This window comes from Mobula birostris, unplaced genomic scaffold, assembly GCF_030028105.1.
Source record: "Mobula birostris isolate sMobBir1 unplaced genomic scaffold, sMobBir1.hap1 scaffold_614, whole genome shotgun sequence".
NCBI classification, from domain to species: Eukaryota; Metazoa; Chordata; class Chondrichthyes; order Myliobatiformes; family Myliobatidae; genus Mobula; species Mobula birostris.
In genome coordinates, this window is record NW_027278334.1 from 161,465 (window position 1) to 178,708 (window position 17,244).

At 57.3% G+C, this 17,244-nt stretch overlaps 15 non-coding genes across 15 annotated transcripts; all 15 read right to left on the reverse strand.

Annotated features, from left to right (window-relative positions):
• Window positions 1–498: 498 nt before the first annotated feature.
• On the reverse strand, window positions 499–617 carry LOC140193427 (5S ribosomal RNA). The gene has a single exon (XR_011884799.1). It is a non-coding gene; the product is annotated as a 5S ribosomal RNA (ribosomal RNA).
• A 1,286-nt stretch (window positions 618–1,903) lies between these two features.
• On the reverse strand, window positions 1,904–1,977 carry trnai-aau (transfer RNA isoleucine (anticodon AAU)). Its single transcript has one exon. It is a non-coding gene; the product is annotated as a tRNA-Ile (tRNA).
• A 504-nt stretch (window positions 1,978–2,481) lies between these two features.
• LOC140193428 (5S ribosomal RNA) lies at window positions 2,482–2,600 on the reverse strand. Its single transcript, XR_011884800.1, has one exon. It is a non-coding gene; the product is annotated as a 5S ribosomal RNA (ribosomal RNA).
• A 1,423-nt stretch (window positions 2,601–4,023) lies between these two features.
• Window positions 4,024–4,142, reverse strand: LOC140193429 (5S ribosomal RNA). Its single transcript, XR_011884801.1, has one exon. It is a non-coding gene; the product is annotated as a 5S ribosomal RNA (ribosomal RNA).
• Window positions 4,143–5,427: 1,285 nt separating this feature from the next.
• Window positions 5,428–5,501, reverse strand: trnai-aau (transfer RNA isoleucine (anticodon AAU)). The gene has a single exon. It is a non-coding gene; the product is annotated as a tRNA-Ile (tRNA).
• A 504-nt stretch (window positions 5,502–6,005) lies between these two features.
• On the reverse strand, window positions 6,006–6,124 carry LOC140193430 (5S ribosomal RNA). The gene has a single exon (XR_011884802.1). It is a non-coding gene; the product is annotated as a 5S ribosomal RNA (ribosomal RNA).
• A 1,424-nt stretch (window positions 6,125–7,548) lies between these two features.
• LOC140193431 (5S ribosomal RNA) lies at window positions 7,549–7,667 on the reverse strand. The gene has a single exon (XR_011884803.1). It is a non-coding gene; the product is annotated as a 5S ribosomal RNA (ribosomal RNA).
• Window positions 7,668–8,952: 1,285 nt separating this feature from the next.
• On the reverse strand, window positions 8,953–9,026 carry trnai-aau (transfer RNA isoleucine (anticodon AAU)). The gene has a single exon. It is a non-coding gene; the product is annotated as a tRNA-Ile (tRNA).
• Window positions 9,027–9,530: 504 nt separating this feature from the next.
• On the reverse strand, window positions 9,531–9,649 carry LOC140193432 (5S ribosomal RNA). Its single transcript, XR_011884804.1, has one exon. It is a non-coding gene; the product is annotated as a 5S ribosomal RNA (ribosomal RNA).
• Window positions 9,650–11,074: 1,425 nt separating this feature from the next.
• LOC140193433 (5S ribosomal RNA) lies at window positions 11,075–11,193 on the reverse strand. Its single transcript, XR_011884805.1, has one exon. It is a non-coding gene; the product is annotated as a 5S ribosomal RNA (ribosomal RNA).
• A 1,284-nt stretch (window positions 11,194–12,477) lies between these two features.
• trnai-aau (transfer RNA isoleucine (anticodon AAU)) lies at window positions 12,478–12,551 on the reverse strand. The gene has a single exon. It is a non-coding gene; the product is annotated as a tRNA-Ile (tRNA).
• A 504-nt stretch (window positions 12,552–13,055) lies between these two features.
• LOC140193434 (5S ribosomal RNA) lies at window positions 13,056–13,174 on the reverse strand. The gene has a single exon (XR_011884806.1). It is a non-coding gene; the product is annotated as a 5S ribosomal RNA (ribosomal RNA).
• Window positions 13,175–14,597: 1,423 nt separating this feature from the next.
• On the reverse strand, window positions 14,598–14,716 carry LOC140193435 (5S ribosomal RNA). Its single transcript, XR_011884807.1, has one exon. It is a non-coding gene; the product is annotated as a 5S ribosomal RNA (ribosomal RNA).
• A 1,279-nt stretch (window positions 14,717–15,995) lies between these two features.
• On the reverse strand, window positions 15,996–16,069 carry trnai-aau (transfer RNA isoleucine (anticodon AAU)). The gene has a single exon. It is a non-coding gene; the product is annotated as a tRNA-Ile (tRNA).
• Window positions 16,070–16,573: 504 nt separating this feature from the next.
• LOC140193437 (5S ribosomal RNA) lies at window positions 16,574–16,692 on the reverse strand. The gene has a single exon (XR_011884809.1). It is a non-coding gene; the product is annotated as a 5S ribosomal RNA (ribosomal RNA).
• Window positions 16,693–17,244: the final 552 nt, after the last annotated feature.

Below are 17,244 nucleotides of genomic sequence, written 5' to 3' on the forward strand. Positions count from 1 at the left end.
CCTACATTAGCCTGCCAGAGAGGTGCAACTGCGCCAAAAGTAGCGAGACCAAAGGACGCAACTTCTGCAGAGTCATGCTCAGACCCAATATGGCGATCGAATCCACCACCTTGGTCGCGGGAAGCAGCTGCCGCCTTTGGTGATGGCGGCTCAGGTGGCAAAGGCAGAGCCGAAGCTGAGAATGGGCGCGGTACGCAAGCGCAGGACACAGCGCAAGCAAGCTTGTGCCCTTGCATCTGCTTGCCTGCCTGCCTGTCTGAGAGTGAGAGCCGGCAGAAGCAAACTGCCGAAGCGCGGCTGTCAGGGCCAGTTGATGAAGCATGCTGCTCAGCGCAGCCGGCAGCCCAGCAAAAGCAGATTCTTTTGCCTTGACAGCAGAGTGCTTGCGTTTGCAGGCTGAGTGGCAAACGGAGAGCGCAGCGTGTATGAGTGAGATGGAGAGAGAGAAAAAAGAAAAAGACAGTACCTCCTGGTGGGGCAATTGGGCAAAGGATCAAAAGCCTACGGCACCTGGTATTCCCAGGCGGTCTCCCATCCAAGTACTAACCAGGCCTGAGCCTGCTTAGCTTCCGAGATCAGACGAGATCGGGCGTTTTCAGGCTAGTATGGCCGTAGGCACCAGTGCACCGCTCCTCTCCGCACTTAAGCGGCATGCAGCCACTCTCAGCTTGCTCCCACGCTGCTCCTCCTTTCTTACACTCCTCTGCCTTCGCCCCTTCACTCACATCCTACACTCTCCCCTCCCATTTTCACCTCTCCTCTCTCACCCGTCCTCCTCACCATCCACTGGCCACTCCGCTGCTTGCTGCTCACATCACTAGCCACCACACAATCAGTGCTCCTACCGCACCCCCCCCCCCACCCCCAACAGACACAGACCTCTCGCTGCCCAGGCCGCCACTGCGCTGGTCCTGACGGCTGCCGCATCTCTGCTTCCCCTTTCTTCGCTTTTACTCTACCTTCTGCCTACCAGTGAAGAGATCGCACCCGCTCCAGCCTAGCTATTTAAGACCACCTCAGCTTAGGCAAGCCCGCCGGCCGATGGGATCACAGCTCCTTTTCTCCCCTTACTTCGGAAGGGATCTCAGAAACTTGTCAGACCGCCGGCACGAGATGCTGCGGTGAGAAATCGATCTGACAAATTTAATCGAGGAGGCGAACAGGAATGGTCATGAGCGAGAGGCGCTGGACGCTGCCGACCGGCAGTCAAGCCAGGCCTTTGCAAAAGTCCCACCTATTCAAGGAGGTTCCTTCGCTTTATGAGGCATTCAGCGCCAGGTCCTAAATTGGATTTCACATCGCCTTGGCGGCACAAGACAGGCATTGGCAGTTTCGCGGCTCTGCGTCTGTACGAGATTCGATCTGATTGAAATCTATCAAATATTGAAAGGCCGAGATAGGAGGGATGTGCTGAGGATGTTTCCTACGGCAGTCATGTGCAGCAGCTGAGGCCACAGCCTCAGTCAGACGTCTCTTTGGAACAAAGTTGAGGAGTAGTTCGTTAAGGGAGGCTGGTGGATATGTGAAATTGTTTGCCACGGACGCCTAGCGATACAATGTCGGTGGGTACGTTTCAGGCGAACGTTGATGGGTTCTTGATCAGCAACGGCTTCAAATAGAGAGGGTGGGATAATTAACCGTCTGAAGGTGGGTGCAAAAGTGCCTCATTCATTCAGTCCCATGTCTCATGCTCCTGCAGGGCGGAGAGAATAACAGCTGCGCACGGACCAGATGGGCCGAGGGGCCTGCTCACACTGTCAGCGCAACTGCCTGCCGCCGAGCACAGCCACCCCTGCCAGAGAAGTGCAACTGCGCCAAAAGTGGCTGGACCAAAGGATAGTGGACGACGGAAGCAGCTTCTACAGAGTTATGCACAGACCCCAGGCCGGCTGAAGGGAATGCGTGGACAGTATGGGGATCGAACCCACGACCTTGGCGTTATTAGCACCACGCTCTGACCAACTGAGCTAACCGTCCTCGCCTGGGTGGGGCGCGGCTACCTATTGCCAGTCCGGCGGCCTGCAGATGAACCGGCTGGTCCGACTCAGCCATGACAAGCTCTTGAGAGCAGCTTGTGCCGCACAGGGCCAGCCGGTTTAGCCGCGGGAAGCAGCTGCCGCCTTTGGTGATGCCTGCTCAGGTGGCAAAGGCAGAGCCGAAGCTGAGAATGGGCGCTGTACGCAAGCGCAGGACACAGCGCAAGCAAGCTTGGGTGCCCTTGCGTCTGGCTGCCTGACTGGCTGAGAGTGAGCGCCGGCAGCAGCTCGCTGCCGAAGCGCGGCTGTCAGGGCCAGGAGATGAAGCATGCTGCTAAGCGCAGCCGGCAGCCGAGCAAAAGCAGATTCTTGTGCCTTGACAGCAGAGTGCTTGCGTTTGCAGGCTGAGTGGCAAACGGAGAGCGCAGAGTGTATGAGTGAGAGGGAGAGAGAAAAAATGAAAAAGACAGCAACTCCTGCTGGGGCAGTTGGGCAGAGGAGCAAAAGCCTACGGCACCTGGTATTCCCAGGCGGTCTCCCATCCAAGTACTAACCAGGCCTGAGCCTGCTTAGCTTCCGAGATCAGACGAGATCGGGCGTTTTCAGGCTAGTATGGCCGTAGGCACCAGTGCACCGCACCTCTCCGCACTTAAGCGGCATACAGCCACTCTCAGCTTGCTCCCACGCTGCTCCTCCTTTCTTACACTCCTCTGCCTTCGCCCCTTCACTCACACCCTACACTCTCCCCTCCCATTTTCACCTCTCCTCTCTCACCCGTCCTCCTCACCATTCACTGGCCACTCCGCTGCTTGCTGCTCACATCACTAGCCAGCCCACAATCAGTGCTCCTACCGCACCCCCCCCCCACAGGCAGAGACCACTCGCTGCCCTGGCCCCCACTGCGCTGGCCCTGACGGCCGCCGCAGCTCTGTTTCCTCTTTCTTCGCTTTTACTCTACCTTCTGCCTACCAGTGAAGAGATCGCACCCGCTCCAGCCTAGCTATTTAAGACCACCTCAGTTTAGGCAAGCCCGCCGGCCGATGGGATCACAGCTCCTTTTCTCCCATTACTTCGGAAGGGATCTCAGAAACTTGTCAGACCGCCGGCACTAGATGCTGCGGTGAGAAACCGATCTGACAAATTTTATCGAGGACGCGAACAGCAATGGTCATGACCGAGAGGCGCTGGACGCTGTCGACCGGCAGTCGAGGCAGGCCTTTGCAAAGGTCCCACATTATCAAGGAGGTTCTATCGCTTGATGAGGCATTCAGCGCTAGGTCCTGAATTGGATTGCACATTGCCTTGGCGGCACAAGACAGGCAACGGTACTTTCCTGCCTCTACATCTGTACGAGCTTCGATCTCATTTGGATAGCGATTCGTCGAATGGTGGGTGTAAATGAGCGTCATTCATTCACTCCGATGTCTCATGCTCCTGCAGAGCGCAGAGAATAACAGCTGCGCACGGAAGAGATGGGCCGAAGGGCCTGCTCCTCTGCTGGAGCAATCTGTCAGCACAACTGGCTGCCGGCCAGCACCGCCACCCCTGTCCTACATTAGCCTGCCAGAGAGGTGCAACTGCGCCAAAAGTAGCGAGACCAAAGGACGCAACTTCTGCAGAGTCATGCTCAGACCTAATATGGCGATCGAATCCACCACCTTGGTCGCGGGAAGCAGCTGCCGCCTTTGGTGATGGCGGCTCAGGTGGCAAAGGCAGAGCCGAAGCTGAGAATGGGCGCGGTACGCAAGCGCAGGACACAGCGCAAGCAAGCTTGTGCCCTTGCATCTGCTTGCCTGCCTGCCTGTCTGAGAGTGAGAGCCGGCAGAAGCACACTGCCGAAGCGCGGCTGTCAGGGCCAGTTGATGAAGCATGCTGCTCAGCGCAGCCGGCAGCCCAGCAAAAGCAGATTCTTTTGCCTTGACAGCAGAGTGCTTGCGTTTGCAGGCTGAGTGGCAAACGGAGAGCGCAGCGTGTATGAGTGAGATGGAGAGAGAGAAAAAAGAAAAAGACAGTACCTCCTGGTGGGGCAATTGGGCAAAGGATCAAAAGCCTACGGCACCTGGTATTCCCAGGCGGTCTCCCATCCAAGTACTAACCAGGCCTGAGCCTGCTTAGCTTCCGAGATCAGACGAGATCGGGCGTTTTCAGGCTAGTATGGCCGTAGGCACCAGTGCACCGCTCCTCTCCGCACTTAAGCGGCATGCAGCCACTCTCAGCTTGCTCCCACGCTGCTCCTCCTTTCTTACACTCCTCTGCCTTCGCCCCTTCACTCACATCCTACACTCTCCCCTCCCATTTTCACCTCTCCTCTCTCACCCGTCCTCCTCACCATCCACTGGCCACTCCGCTGCTTGCTGCTCACATCACTAGCCACCACACAATCAGTGCTCCTACCGCACCCCCCCCCCACCCCCAACAGACACAGACCTCTCGCTGCCCAGGCCGCCACTGCGCTGGTCCTGACGGCTGCCGCATCTCTGCTTCCCCTTTCTTCGCGTTTACTCTACCTTCTGCCTACCAGTGAAGAGATCGCACCCGCTCCAGCCTAGCTATTTAAGACCACCTCAGCTTAGGCAAGCCCGCCGGCCGATGGGATCACAGCTCCTTTTCTCCCCTTACTTCGGAAGGGATCTCAGAAACTTGTCAGACCGCCGGCACGAGATGCTGCGGTGAGAAATCGATCTGACAAATTTAATCGAGGAGGCGAACAGGAATGGTCATGAGCGAGAGGCGCTGGACGCTGCCGACCGGCAGTCAAGCCAGGCCTTTGCAAAAGTCCCACCTATTCAAGGAGGTTCCTTCGCTTTATGAGGCATTCAGCGCCAGGTCCTAAATTGGATTTCACATCGCCTTGGCGGCACAAGACAGGCATTGGCAGTTTCGCGGCTCTGCGTCTGTACGAGATTCGATCTGATTGAAATCTATCAAATATTGAAAGGCCGAGATAGGAGGGATGTGCTGAGGATGTTTCCTACGGCAGTCATGTGCAGCAGCTGAGGCCACAGCCTCAGTCAGACGTCTCTTTGGAACAAAGTTGAGGAGTAGTTCGTTAAGGGAGGCTGGTGGATATGTGAAATTGTTTGCCACGGACGCCTAGCGATACAATGTCGGTGGGTACGTTTCAGGCGAACGTTGATGGGTTCTTGATCAGCAACGGCTTCAAATAGAGAGGGTGGGATAATTAACCGTCTCAAGGTGGGTGCAAAAGTGCCTCATTCATTCAGTCCCATGTCTCATGCTCCTGCAGGGCGGAGAGAATAACAGCTGCGCACGGACTAGATGGGCCGAGGGGCCTGCTCACACTGTCAGCGCAACTGCCTGCCGGCGAGCACAGCCACCCCTGCCAGAGAAGTGCAACTGCGCCAAAAGTGGCTGGACCAAAGGATAGTGGACGACGGAAGCAGCTTCTACAGAGTTATGCACAGACCCCAGGCCGGCTGAAGGGAATGCGTGGACAGTATGGGGATCGAACCCACGACCTTGGCGTTATTAGCACCACGCTCTGACCAACTGAGCTAACCGTCCTCGCCTGGGTGGGGCGCGGCTACCTATTGCCAGTCCGGCGGCCTGCACATGAACCGGCTGGTCCGACTCAGCCATGACAAGCTCTTGAGAGCAGCTTGTGCCGCACAGGGCCAGCCGGCTTAGCCGCGGGAAGCAGCTGCCGCCTTTGGTGATGCCTGCTCAGGTGGCAAAGGCAGAGCCGAAGCTGAGAATGGGCGCTGTACGCAAGCGTTGGACACAGCGCAAGCAAGCTTGGGTGCCCTTGCGTCTGGCTGCCTGACTGGCTGAGAGTGAGCGCCGGCAGCAGCTCGCTGCCGAAGCGCGGCTGTCAGGGCCAGGTGATGAAGCATGCTGCTAAGCGCAGCCGGCAGCCGAGCAAAAGCAGATTCTTGTGCCTTGACAGCAGAGTGCTTGCGTTTGCAGGCTGAGTGGCAAACGGAGAGCGCAGAGTGTATGAGTGAGAGGGAGAGAGAAAAAATGAAAAAGACAGCACCTCCTGCTGGGGCAGTTGGGCAGAGGAGCAAAAGCCTACGGCACCTGGTATTCCCAGGCGGTCTCCCATCCAAGTACTAACCAGGCCTGAGCCTGCTTAGCTTCCGAGATCAGACGAGATCGGGCGTTTTCAGGCTAGTATGGCCGTAGGCACCAGTGCACCGCTCCTCTCCGCACTTAAGCGGCATGCAGCCACTCTCAGCTTGCTCCCACGCTGCTCCTCCTTTCTTACACTCCTCTGCCTTCGCCCCTTCACTCACATCCTACACTCTCCCCTCCCATTTTCACCTCTCCTCTCTCACCCGTCCTCCTCACCATCCACTGGCCACTCCGCTGCTTGCTGCTCACATCACTAGCCACCTCACAATCAGTGCTCCTACCGCACCCCCCCCCCCACAGACAGAGACCACTCGCTGCCCAGGGCCCCACTGCGCTGGCCCTGACGGGCGCCGCAGCTCTGTTTCCTCTTTCTTCGCTTTTACTCTACCTTCTGCCTACCAGTGAAGAGATCGCACCCGCTCCAGCCTAGCTATTTAAGACCACCTCAGCTTAGGCAAGCCCGCCGGCCGATGGGATCACAGCTCCTTTTCTCCCCTTACTTCGGAAGGGATCTCAGAAACTTGTCAGACCGCCGGCACTAGATGCTGCGCTGAGAAACCGATCTGACAAATTTTATCGAGGACGCGAACAGCAATGGTCATGAGCGAGAGGCGCTGGACGCTGTCGACCGGCAGTCGAGCCAGGCCTTTGCAAAGGTCCCACATTATCAAGGAGGTTCTATCGCTTGATGAGGCATTCAGCGCTAGGTCCTGAATTGGATTGCACATTGCCTTGGCGGCACAAGACAGGCAACGGTACTTTCCTGCCTCTACATCTGTACGAGCTTCGATCTCATTTGGATAGCGATTCGTCGAATGGTGGGTGTAAATGAGCGTCATTCATTCACTCCGATGTCTCATGCTCCTGCAGAGCGCAGAGAATAACAGCTGCGCACGGAAGAGATGGGCCGAAGGGCCTGCTCCTCTGCTGGAGCAATCTGTCAGCACAACTGGCTGCCGGCCAGCACCGCCACCCCTGTCCTACATTAGCCTGCCAGAGAGGTGCAACTGCGCCAAAAGTAGCGAGACCAAAGGACGCAACTTCTACAGAGTCATGCTCAGACCCAGTATGGCGATCGAATCCACCACCTTGGTCGCGGGAAGCAGCTGCCGCCTTTGGTGATGGCGGCTCAGGTGGCAAAGGCAGAGCCGAAGCTGAGAATGGGTGCTGTACGCAAGCGCAGGACACAGCGCAAGCAAGCTTGTGCCCTTGCATCTGCTTGCCTGCCTGCCTGTCTGAGAGTGAGAGCCGGCAGAAGCACACTGCCGAAGCGCGGCTGTCAGGGCCAGTTGATGAAGCATGCTGCTCAGCGCAGCCGGCAGCCCAGCAAAAGCAGATTCTTTTGCCTTGACAGCAGAGTGCTTGCGTTTGCAGGCTGAGTGGCAAACGGAGAGCGCAGCGTGTATGAGTGAGATGGAGAGAGAGAAAAAAGAAAAAGACAGTACCTCCTGGTGGGGCAATTGGGCAAAGGATCAAAAGCCTACGGCACCTGGTATTCCCAGGCGGTCTCCCATCCAAGTACTAACCAGGCCTGAGCCTGCTTAGCTTCCGAGATCAGACGAGATCGGGCGTTTTCAGGCTAGTATGGCCGTAGGCACCAGTGCACCGCTCCTCTCCGCACTTAAGCGGCATGCAGCCACTCTCAGCTTGCTCCCACGCTGCTCCTCCTTTCTTACACTCCTCTGCCTTCGCCCCTTCACTCACATCCTACACTCTCCCCTCCCATTTTCACCTCTCCTCTCTCACCCGTCCTCCTCACCATCCACTGGCCACTCCGCTGCTTGCTGCTCACATCACTAGCCACCACACAATCAGTGCTCCTACCGCACCCCCCCCCCACCCCCAACAGACACAGACCTCTCGCTGCTCAGGCCGCCACTGCGCTGGTCCTGACGGCTGCCGCATCTCTGCTTCCCCTTTCTTCGCGTTTACTCTACCTTCTGCCTACCAGTGAAGAGATCGCACCCGCTCCAGCCTAGCTATTTAAGACCACCTCAGCTTCGGCAAGCCCGCCGGCCGATGGGATCACAGCTCCTTTTCTCCCCTTACTTCGGAAGGGAACTTAGAAACTTGTCAGACCGCCGGCACTAGATGCTGCGGTGAGAAATCGATCTGACAAATTTAATCGAGGAGGCGAACAGGAATGGTCATGAGCGAGAGGCGCTGGACGCTGCCGACCGGCAGTCAAGCCAGGCCTTTGCAAAAGTCCCACCTATTCAAGGAGGTTCCTTCGCTTTATGAGGCATTCAGCGCCAGGTCCTAAATTGGATTTCACATCGCCTTGGCGGCACAAGACAGGCATTGGCAGTTTCGCGGCTCTGCGTCTGTACGAGATTCGATCTGATTGAAATCTATCAAATATTGAAAGGCCGAGATAGGAGGGATGTGCTGAGGATGTTTCCTACGGCAGTCATGTGCAGCAGCTGAGGCCACAGCCTCAGTCAGACGTCTCTTTGGAACAAAGTTGAGGAGTAGTTCGTTAAGGGAGGCTGGTGGATATGTGAAATTGTTTGCCACGGACGCCTAGCGATACAATGTAGGTGGGTACGTTTCAGGCGAACGTTGATGGGTTCTTGATCAGCAACGGCTTCAAATAGAGAGGGTGGGATAATTAACCGTCTGAAGGTGGGTGCAAAAGTGCCTCATTCATTCAGTCCCATGTCTCATGCTCCTGCAGGGCGGAGAGAATAACAGCTGCGCACGGACCAGATGGGCCGAGGGGCCTGCTCACACTGTCAGCGCAACTGCCTGCCGGCGAGCACAGCCACCCCTGCCAGAGAAGTGCAACTGCGCCAAAAGTGGCTGGACCAAAGGATAGTGGACGACGGAAGCAGCTTCTACAGAGTTATGCACAGACCCCAGGCCGGCTGAAGGGAATGCGTGGACAGTATGGGGATCGAACCCACGACCTTGGCGTTATTAGCACCACGCTCTGACCAACTGAGCTAACCGTCCTCGCCTGGGTGGGGCGCGGCTACCTATTGCCAGTCCGGCGGCCTGCAGATGAACCGGCTGGTCCGACTCAGCCATGACAAGCTCTTGAGAGCAGCTTGTGCCGCACAGGGCCAGCCGGTTTAGCCGCGGGAAGCAGCTGCCGCCTTTGGTGATGCCTGCTCAGGTGGCAAAGGCAGAGCCGAAGCTGAGAATGGGCGCTGTACGCAAGCGCAGGACACAGCGCAAGCAAGCTTGGGTGCCCTTGCGTCTGGCTGCCTGACTGGCTGAGAGTGAGCGCCGGCAGCAGCTCGCTGCCGAAGCGCGGCTGTCAGGGCCAGGAGATGAAGCATGCTGCTAAGCGCAGCCGGCAGCCGAGCAAAAGCAGATTCTTGTGCCTTGACAGCAGAGTGCTTGCGTTTGCAGGCTGAGTGGCAAACGGAGAGCGCAGAGTGTATGAGTGAGAGGGAGAGAGAAAAAATGAAAAAGACAGCACCTCCTGCTGGGGCAGTTGGGCAGAGGAGCAAAAGCCTACGGCACCTGGTATTCCCAGGCGGTCTCCCATCCAAGTACTAACCAGGCCTGAGCCTGCTTAGCTTCCGAGATCAGACGAGATCGGGCGTTTTCAGGCTAGTATGGCCGTAGGCACCAGTGCACCGCACCTCTCCGCACTTAAGCGGCATACAGCCACTCTCAGCTTGCTCCCACGCTGCTCCTCGTTTCTTACACTCCTCTGCCTTCGCCCCTTCACTCACACCCTACACTCTCCCCTCCCATTTTCACCTCTCCTCTCTCACCCGTCCTCCTCACCATTCACTGGCCACTCCGCTGCTTGCTGCTCACATCACTAGCCAGCCCACAATCAGTGCTCCTACCGCACCCCCCCCCCCCACAGGCAGAGACCACTCGCTGCCCTGGCCCCCACTGCGCTGGCCCTGACGGCCGCCGCAGCTCTGTTTCCTCTTTCTTCGCTTTTACTCTACCTTCTGCCTACCAGTGAAGAGATCGCACCCGCTCCAGCCTAGCTATTTAAGACCACCTCAGTTTAGGCAAGCCCGCCGGCCGATGGGATCACAGCTCCTTTTCTCCCATTACTTCGGAAGGGATCTCAGAAACTTGTCAGACCGCCGGCACTAGATGCTGCGGTGAGAAACCGATCTGACAAATTTTATCGAGGACGCGAACAGCAATGGTCATGACCGAGAGGCGCTGGACGCTGTCGACCGGCAGTCGAGGCAGGCCTTTGCAAAGGTCCCACATTATCAAGGAGGTTCTATCGCTTGATGAGGCATTCAGCGCTAGGTCCTGAATTGGATTGCACATTGCCTTGGCGGCACAAGACAGGCAACGGTACTTTCCTACCTCTACATCTGTACGAGCTTCGATCTCATTTGGATAGCGATTCGTCGAATGGTGGGTGTAAATGAGCGTCATTCATTCACTCCGATGTCTCATGCTCCTGCAGAGCGCAGAGAATAACAGCTGCGCACGGAAGAGATGGGCCGAAGGGCCTGCTCCTCTGCTGGAGCAATCTGTCAGCACAACTGGCTGCCGGCCAGCACCGCCACCCCTGTCCTACATTAGCCTGCCAGAGAGGTGCAACTGCGCCAAAAGTAGCGAGACCAAAGGACGCAACTTCTGCAGAGTCATGCTCAGACCCAATATGGCGATCGAATCCACCACCTTGGTCGCGGGAAGCAGCTGCCGCCTTTGGTGATGGCGGCTCAGGTGGCAAAGGCAGAGCCGAAGCTGAGAATGGGCGCGGTACGCAAGCGCAGGACACAGCGCAAGCAAGCTTGTGCCCTTGCATCTGCTTGCCTGCCTGCCTGTCTGAGAGTGAGAGCCGGCAGAAGCACACTGCCGAAGCGCGGCTGTCAGGGCCAGTTGATGAAGCATGCTGCTCAGCGCAGCCGGCAGCCCAGCAAAAGCAGATTCTTTTGCCTTGACAGCAGAGTGCTTGCGTTTGCAGGCTGAGTGGCAAACGGAGAGCGCAGCGTGTATGAGTGAGATGGAGAGAGAGAAAAAAGAAAAAGACAGTACCTCCTGGTGGGGCAATTGGGCAAAGGATCAAAAGCCTACGGCACCTGGTATTCCCAGGCGGTCTCCCATCCAAGTACTAACCAGGCCTGAGCCTGCTTAGCTTCCGAGATCAGACGAGATCGGGCGTTTTCAGGCTAGTATGGCCGTAGGCACCAGTGCACCGCTCCTCTCCGCACTTAAGCGGCATGCAGCCACTCTCAGCTTGCTCCCACGCTGCTCCTCCTTTCTTACACTCCTCTGCCTTCGCCCCTTCACTCACATCCTACACTCTCCCCTCCCATTTTCACCTCTCCTCTCTCACCCGTCCTCCTCACCATCCACTGGCCACTCCGCTGCTTGCTGCTCACATCACTAGCCACCACACAATCAGTGCTCCTACCGCACCCCCCCCCACCCCCAACAGACACAGACCTCTCGCTGCCCAGGCCGCCACTGCGCTGGTCCTGACGGCTGCCGCATCTCTGCTTCCCCTTTCTTCGCGTTTACTCTACCTTCTGCCTACCAGTGAAGAGATCGCACCCGCTCCAGCCTAGCTATTTAAGACCACCTCAGCTTAGGCAAGCCCGCCGGCCGATGGGATCACAGCTCCTTTTCTCCCCTTACTTCGGAAGGGATCTCAGAAACTTGTCAGACCGCCGGCACGAGATGCTGCGGTGAGAAATCGATCTGACAAATTTAATCGAGGAGGCGAACAGGAATGGTCATGAGCGAGAGGCGCTGGACGCTGCCGACCGGCAGTCAAGCCAGGCCTTTGCAAAAGTCCCACCTATTCAAGGAGGTTCCTTCGCTTTATGAGGCATTCAGCGCCAGGTCCTAAATTGGATTTCACATCGCCTTGGCGGCACAAGACAGCCATTGGCAGTTTCGCGGCTCTGCGTCTGTACGAGATTCGATCTGATTGAAATCTATCAAATATTGAAAGGCCGAGATAGGAGGGATGTGCTGAGGATGTTTCCTACGGCAGTCATGTACAGCAGCTGAGGCCACAGCCTCAGTCAGACGTCTCTTTGGAACAAAGTTGAGGAGTAGTTCGTTAAGGGAGGCTGGTGGATATGTGAAATTGTTTGCCACGGACGCCTAGCGATACAATGTCGGTGGGTACGTTTCAGGCGAACGTTGATGGGTTCTTGATCAGCAACGGCTTCAAATAGAGAGGGTGGGATAATTAACCGTCTCAAGGTGGGTGCAAAAGTGCCTCATTCATTCAGTCCCATGTCTCATGCTCCTGCAGGGCGGAGAGAATAACAGCTGCGCACGGACTAGATGGGCCGAGGGGCCTGCTCACACTGTCAGCGCAACTGCCTGCCGGCGAGCACAGCCACCCCTGCCAGAGAAGTGCAACTGCGCCAAAAGTGGCTGGACCAAAGGATAGTGGACGACGGAAGCAGCTTCTACAGAGTTATGCACAGACCCCAGGCCGGCTGAAGGGAATGCGTGGACAGTATGGGGATCGAACCCACGACCTTGGCGTTATTAGCACCACGCTCTGACCAACTGAGCTAACCGTCCTCGCCTGGGTGGGGCGCGGCTACCTATTGCCAGTCCGGCGGCCTGCACATGAACCGGCTGGTCCGACTCAGCCATGACAAGCTCTTGAGAGCAGCTTGTGCCGCACAGGGCCAGCCGGCTTAGCCGCGGGAAGCAGCTGCCGCCTTTGGTGATGCCTGCTCAGGTGGCAAAGGCAGAGCCGAAGCTGAGAATGGGCGCTGTACGCAAGCGTTGGACACAGCGCAAGCAAGCTTGGGTGCCCTTGCGTCTGGCTGCCTGACTGGCTGAGAGTGAGCGCCGGCAGCAGCTCGCTGCCGAAGCGCGGCTGTCAGGGCCAGGTGATGAAGCATGCTGCTAAGCGCAGCCGGCAGCCGAGCAAAAGCAGATTCTTGTGCCTTGACAGCAGAGTGCTTGCGTTTGCAGGCTGAGTGGCAAACGGAGAGCGCAGAGTGTATGAGTGAGAGGGAGAGAGAAAAAATGAAAAAGACAGCACCTCCTGCTGGGGCAGTTGGGCAGAGGAGCAAAAGCCTACGGCACCTGGTATTCCCAGGCGGTCTCCCATCCAAGTACTAACCAGGCCTGAGCCTGCTTAGCTTCCGAGATCAGACGAGATCGGGCGTTTTCAGGCTAGTATGGCCGTAGGCACCAGTGCACCGCTCCTCTCCGCACTTAAGCGGCATGCAGCCACTCTCAGCTTGCTCCCACGCTGCTCCTCCTTTCTTACACTCCTCTGCCTTCGCCCCTTCACTCACATCCTACACTCTCCCCTCCCATTTTCACCTCTCCTCTCTCACCCGTCCTCCTCACCATCCACTGGCCACTCCGCTGCTTGCTGCTCACATCACTAGCCACCTCACAATCAGTGCTCCTACCGCACCCCCCCCCCACAGACAGAGACCACTCGCTGCCCAGGGCCCCACTGCGCTGGCCCTGACGGGCGCCGCAGCTCTGTTTCCTCTTTCTTCGCTTTTACTCTACCTTCTGCCTACCAGTGAAGAGATCGCACCCGCTCCAGCCTAGCTATTTAAGACCACCTCAGCTTAGGCAAGCCCGCCGGCCGATGGGATCACAGCTCCTTTTCTCCCCTTACTTCGGAAGGGATCTCAGAAACTTGTCAGACCGCCGGCACTAGATGCTGCGCTGAGAAACCGATCTGACAAATTTTATCGAGGACGCGAACAGCAATGGTCATGAGCGACAGGCGCTGGACGCTGTCGACCGGCAGTCGAGCCAGGCCTTTGCAAAGGTCCCACATTATCAAGGAGGTTCTATCGCTTGATGAGGCATTCAGCGCTAGGTCCTGAATTGGATTGCACATTGCCTTGGCGGCACAAGACAGGCAACGGTACTTTCCTGCCTCTACATCTGTACGAGCTTCGATCTCATTTGGATAGCGATTCGTCGAATGGTGGGTGTAAATGAGCGTCATTCATTCACTCCGATGTCTCATGCTCCTGCAGAGCGCAGAGAATAACAGCTGCGCACGGAAGAGATGGGCCGAAGGGCCTGCTCCTCTGCTGGAGCAATCTGTCAGCACAACTGGCTGCCGGCCAGCACCGCCACCCCTGTCCTACATTAGCCTGCCAGAGAGGTGCAACTGCGCCAAAAGTAGCGAGACCAAAGGACGCAACTTCTACAGAGTCATGCTCAGACCCAGTATGGCGATCGAATCCACCACCTTGGTCGCGGGAAGCAGCTGCCGCCTTTGGTGATGGCGGCTCAGGTGGCAAAGGCAGAGCCGAAGCTGAGAATGGGTGCTGTACGCAAGCGCAGGACACAGCGCAAGCAAGCTTGTGCCCTTGCATCTGCTTGCCTGCCTGCCTGTCTGAGAGTGAGAGCCGGCAGAAGCACACTGCCGAAGCGCGGCTGTCAGGGCCAGTTGATGAAGCATGCTGCTCAGCGCAGCCGGCAGCCCAGCAAAAGCAGATTCTTTTGCCTTGACAGCAGAGTGCTTGCGTTTGCAGTCTGAGTGGCAAACGGAGAGCGCAGCGTGTAGGAGTGAGATGGAGAGAGAGAAAAAAGAAAAAGACAGTACCTCCTGGTGGGGCAATTGGGCAAAGGATCAAAAGCCTACGGCACCTGGTATTCCCAGGCGGTCTCCCATCCAAGTACTAACCAGGCCTGAGCCTGCTTAGCTTCCGAGATCAGACGAGATCGGGCGTTTTCAGGCTAGTATGGCCGTAGGCACCAGTGCACCGCTCCTCTCCGCACTTAAGCGGCATGCAGCCACTCTCAGCTTGCTCCCACGCTGCTCCTCCTTTCTTACACTCCTCTGCCTTCGCCCCTTCACTCACATCCTACACTCTCCCCTCCCATTTTCACCTCTCCTCTCTCACCCGTCCTCCTCACCATCCACTGGCCACTCCGCTGCTTGCTGCTCACATCACTAGCCACCTCACAATCAGTGCTCCTACCGCACCCCCCCCCCCACAGACAGAGACCACTCGCTGCCCAGGGCCCCACTGCGCTGGCCCTGACGGCCGCCGCAGCTCTGTTTCCTCTTTCTTCGCTTTTACTCTACCTTCTGCCTACCAGTGAAGAGATCGCACCCGCTCCAGCCTAGCTATTTAAGACCACCTCAGCTTAGGCAAGCCCGCCGGCCGATGGGATCACAGCTCCTTTTCTCCCCTTACTTCGGAAGGGATCTCAGAAACTTGTCAGACCGCCGGCACTAGATGCTGCACTGAGAAACCGATCTGACAAATTTTATCGAGGACGCGAACAGCAATGGTCATGAGCGAGAGGCGCTGGACGCTGCCGACCGGCAGTCAAGCCAGGCCTTTGCAAAAGTCCCACCTATTCAAGGAGGTTCCTTCGCTTTATGAGGCATTCAGCGCCAGGTCCTAAATTGGATTTCACATCGCCTTGGCGGCACAAGACAGGCATTGGCAGTTTCGCGGCTCTGCGTCTGTACGAGATTCGATCTGATTGAAATCTATCAAATATTGAAAGGCCGAGATAGGAGGGATGTGCTGAGGATGTTTCCTACGGCAGTCATGTGCAGCAGCTGAGGCCACAGCCTCAGTCAGACGTCTCTTTGGAACAAAGTTGAGGAGTAGTTCGTTAAGGGAGGCTGGTGGATATGTGAAATTGTTTGCCACGGACGCCTAGCGATACAATGTCGGTGGGTACGTTTCAGGCGAACGTTGGTGGGTTCTTGATCAGCAACGGCTTCAAATAGAGAGGGTGGGATAATTAACCGTCTCAAGGTGGGTGCAAAAGTGCCTCATTCATTCAGTCCCATGTCTCATGCTCCTGCAGGGCGGAGAGAATAACAGCTGCGCACGGACCAGATGGGCCGAGGGGCCTGCTCACACTGTCAGCGCAACTGCCTGCCGGCGAGCACAGCCACCCCTGCCAGAGAAGTGCAACTGCGCCAAAAGTGGCTGGACCAAAGGATAGTGGACGACGGAAGCAGCTTCTACAGAGTCATGCACAGACCCCGGGCCGGCTAAAGGGAATGCGTGGACAGTATGGGGATCGAACCCACGACCTTGGCGTTATTAGCACCACGCTCTGACCAACTGAGCTAACCGTCCTCGCCTGGGTGGGGCGCGGCTACCTATTGCCAGTCCGGCGGCCTGCAGATGAACCGGCTGGTCCGACTCAGCCATGACAAGCTCTTGAGAGCAGCTTGTGCCGCACAGGGCCATCCGGCTTAGCCGCGGGAAGCAGCTGCCGTCTTTGGTGATGCCTGCTCAGGTGGCAAAGGCAGAGCCGAAGCTGAGAATGGGCGCTGTACGCAAGCGCAGGACACAGCGCAAGCAAGCTTGGGTGCCCTTGCGTCTGGCTGCCTGACTGGCTGAGAGTGAGCGCCGGCAGCAGTTCGCTGCCGAAGCGCGGCTGTCAGGGCCAGGTGATGAAGCATGCTGCCAAGCGCAGCCGGCAGCCCAGCAAAAGCAGATCCTTGTGCCTTGACAGTAGAGTGCTTGCGTTTGCAGGCTGACTGGCAAACGGAGAGCGCAGAGTGTATGAGTGAGAGGGAGAGAGAAAAAATGAAAAAGACAGCACCTCCTGCTGGGGCAGTTGGGCAGAGGAGCAAAAGCCTACGGCACCTGGTATTCCCAGGCGGTCTCCCATCCAAGTACTAACCAGGCCTGAGCCTGCTTAGCTTCCGAGATCAGACGAGATCGGGCGTTTTCAGGCTAGTATGGCCGTAGGCACCAGTGCACCGCTCCTCTCCGCACTTAAGCGGCATGCAGCCACTCTCAGCTTGCTCCCACGCTGCTCCTCCTTTCTTACACTCCTCTGCCTTCGCCCCTTCACTCACACCCTACACTCTCCCCTCCCACTTTCACCTCTCCTCTCTCACCCGTCCTCCTCACCATTCACTGGCCACTCCGCTGCTTCCTGCTCACATCACTAGCCACCACATAATCAGTGCTCCTACCGCACCCCCCCCCCACCCCCAACAGACACAGACCTCTCGCTGCCCAGGTCGCCACTGCGCTGGTCCTGACGGCCGCCGCATCTCTGCTTCCCCTTTCTTCTTGTTTACTCTACCTTCTGCCTACCAGTGAAGAGATCGCACCCGCTCCAGCCTAGCTATTTAAGACCACCTCAGCTTCGGCAAGCCCGCCGGCCGATGGGATCACAGCTCCTTTTCTCCCCTTACTTCGGAAGGGAACTCAGAAACTTGTCAGACCGCCGGCACTAGATGCTGCGGTGAGAAACTGATCTGACAAATTTAATCGAGGAGGCGAACAGGAATGGT